This window comes from Mus caroli, chromosome 13, assembly GCF_900094665.2.
Source record: "Mus caroli chromosome 13, CAROLI_EIJ_v1.1, whole genome shotgun sequence".
NCBI classification, from domain to species: Eukaryota; Metazoa; Chordata; class Mammalia; order Rodentia; family Muridae; genus Mus; species Mus caroli.
This window is the reverse complement of record NC_034582.1, coordinates 99,164,962-99,168,733: the sequence shown is the minus strand read 5'-3', so window position 1 is coordinate 99,168,733 and position 3,772 is coordinate 99,164,962.

Sequence of the window (3,772 nt, the reverse complement as noted above, 5' to 3'; positions counted from 1 at the left end):
AAAAAAAAAAAAAAAAAAAAAAAAAAAACTGCATGGTACTTGTACAGGGAGAGACAGGTGGAACAATGGAATAGAATTGAAGACCCAGAAATGAACCACATACCTCTGGTCACTTGATCTTTGACAAAGGAGCTAATACCATCCAGTGGGAAAAAAGACAGCATTTTCAACAAATGTTGCTGGTACAACTGGCGGTAATCATGTAGAAGATTGTGAATTGATCCATTCATATCCCCTTTTACAAAGATCAAGTCTAAGTGGATCAAGGAACTCCACATAAAACCAGAGACTCTGAAACTTATAGAGGAGAAAGTGGGGAAAATCATCGAAGATATGGGCATAGGGGAAAAATTCCTGAACAGAACAGCAATGGCTTGTGCTGTAAGATCGAGAATCAACAAATGGGACCTCATAAAATTGCAAAGTGTCTGTAAGGCAAAAGACACTGTCAATAAGACAAAAAGGCCACCAACAGATTGGGAAAAAAATTTTACCAATCCTCAATCTGTTAAGGGACTAATATCCAATATATTGAGGAACTCAAGAAGCAGGACTCCAGAATATCAAATAACCCCATTAAAAATGGAGTACAGAACTAAACAAAGAATTCTCAACTGAGGAATACTAAACGGCTGAAAAGCACCTAAAAATGTTCAATATCCTTAATCATCAGGGAAATGCAAATCAAAACAACCCTGAGATTCCACCTCACAACAGTCAGAATGGCTAAGATCAAAAGTTCAGGTGACAACAGATGTTGGCAAGGATGTGGAGTAAGAGGAACACTTCTCCATTGCTGGTGGGATTGCAAGCTTGTACAACCACTTTGTAAATCAGTCTGGCAGTTCCTCAGAAAATTGGACATTGTACTACTGGAGGATCCAGAAATACCTTACCTGGACATATATCCAGATGATGTTCCAACTGGTAATAAGAACACATGTTCCACTATGTTCATAGCAGCCTTATTTATAATAGCCAGAAGCTGGAAAGTATCCAGATGTCCATCAGCAGAGGAATGGATACAGAAAATGTGGTACATTTACACAATGGAGTACTACTCGGCTATTAAAAACAATGAATTTATGAAATTATTAGGCAAATGGATGGATCTATCTGGATGATATCCTCCTGAGTGAGGTAACCCAATCACAAAAGAACTCACATGATATCCACTCACTGATAAGTGGATATTAACCCAGAAACTTAGAATACCCAAGATACAATTTGCAAAACACATGAAACTCAAGAAGAACGGAGACCAAAGTGTGGACATGTCTTTTAAGGACATGTCTGTCCTTAAAATGGGGAACAAAATACCCATGTAAGGAATTACAGAAACAAAGTTTGGAGCTGAGATGGAAGGAAGGACCATGCAGAGACTGCCCCATCCGGGAATCCATCCCATAAACAAGCACCAAACCCAGACACTATTGCATATGCCAGCACGATTTTGCTGACATGACCCTGATATAGCTGGCTCTTGTGAGGCTATGCCAGTGCCTGGCAAATACAGAAGTGGATGCTCACAGTCATCTATTGGATGGAACACAGGGCCCTCAATGGAGGAGCTAGATCAAGTACCCATGGAGCTGAAGGGGTCTGCTACCCTATAGGAGGAACCACAATGTGAGCCAACCAGTGCCCCCAGAGCTCATGTCTCTAGCTGGAGAAGATCCCTAGTCAGCCATCATTGGGATAAGAGGCCCTTGGTCTTGTGAAGATTATATGCCCCAGTACAGGGGAATGCCAGGGCCAGTAAGCGGGATTGGAGAGCAGGACTTGGGGAGGTTATAGGGGACTTTTGGTATAGCATTTGAAATATAAATGAAGAAAATATCTAATAAAAAAAGAACATGTTCTTATCCATAGCCCATTATGATCAAATCATTTGTTTTAGACTCTTTGTTCTTTGAGTTCTTAATATATTCTTGATATTAATATCTCTTCAGAGGTATAATGGACAGGGATTATCCCCCACTCTGTGAGCTTTTCCTTTACTCAATTGTTGCTTATGATTGTGAAACTTAATTTTATAGGGTCCTATTTGCCAATTCTCAACCGTAATTCCTGGCTCCTTTTTAACCCCTACATAATGTAAGGTACTGCCTATAGTTTGTTGTTGTTGTTTTTGTTTTTTTCTTTTTGTTTTTGTTTCAGTGTTTTGGGTTTCATATTAAGCTGTTTGAACCATTTGGAACTGATTTCTGTGCAAGCTATGAGTCTAATTTCATACTTTTGTTTATGAACATCTCTTTTCCCATCACCATTGTTGAGGATCCTATGTCTTTTCAGTGTATATTTCGGCCTCATTTTCAAATATTAAGCAGTTGTAACTACATACAAAGATGTTTGAGTCTTCTATTTTGTTCCATTGGTCTGCCAGTCTGTTTCATGCCACTAGAGTGCTGGTTTACTATTATAGCTCTAGAGTATATCTTGAAATATTAAATGATAATCTCTTCTCCATTGTTCTTTTTGTGCAGAATTGCTTTGGCTATCTTGTGTCTTTGTGATTCCACATAAATTTCGGATAGTTTTGTATTCCTATAACAACACATCATCAGCACCTGCACTTCAGGGACTTTCTCAGAAGAGGGAACAGAAGGATTATAAGAGACAAAATTTCCAATAACATCACACAGGCTTCAGATAGGATATATTTGTTGTAGGTATTTAAGATCATATGTTGAAGTACTGTTTACTAATTTTTCTGAACCTGGGTATGTAGAACAGAGCAGTGATATCAATACCCCCTTTAAAAACATATAGACCACTTCAAAACTATTCATGCTAGTAAAGTTTAGATTGTCTCCTCTGAGGCATGTGATATATTCAAGGAACAGATCAATCAGCAGAGATGTCTTGTCCTTAGGAGGAGTTTTTGACATTGACATGGACATTAGTATGTTACTATCTCAATTTAGCATATGATTAGTTTCCTTCTCTTCACTGAATGATGAGTATATGGTTGGTCAATTCCAGCCATCCGTAATTCTATTAATTCATATTCTCTATTGTAACTGTAAGCCGCCCATGGCTTACATGAACCGGGTACTCCTGAAAGTCAGGCTGGGGCTGAAAGAGACTAGACAGTGAGAAAAGAATGAGGCCAAGACAAATTTTTCTCTGATCAAGGCCCCAAAGTTTAACAAGAGTCCGTGCTTATAAAGGGGGAAGGCGCATTCCCTGCCAATCCATTCTTGGTGCCGGGAGCCAGCCTGTAGGTGATGTGCAGGATAGGATGTGTCTCTGGAATGTCTCAAGGGTCTCTCAGCAGGTAGCAGAGAAGAGCAGTGGTAGTTGACCTAACAACATAGCCATCTAAGTCGGAAGGCTACACCCCAGGTGATCTCATATTCAGAGGCAGCAAAGTCTGAATCAGCCTGCTTCAAGGCCAGGGGAGGCTACACCCTATTGGTCTACATTGAATCATTATAGTTAAAATATCTCTATTATTCATGGATATGAGACGCGATCATCCTGTACATTTACCAATTCTTCTAAGAGAATGAGTTACTATTAGAAGATAAGAAGGAAAAAAAAGTCCCCCAACACATATACAGAAGAAGACTGCCTGGTCTGACTTCACTGAGAGAAGATGCACCTAACCCTTGAGAGAATTGAAGCCCTAGGAAGTAGGGAGTTTGGGGGGGGGGGGCTAGGAGTGGGAGTGGAAACATCCTCTTGGAGACTGGGGTGGGGTGAGGAGGGAGGGGAGGAAGTATGGGATGAAGAGTTGCCAGGGATGGGGGTCAGTGAACCAGGAGAG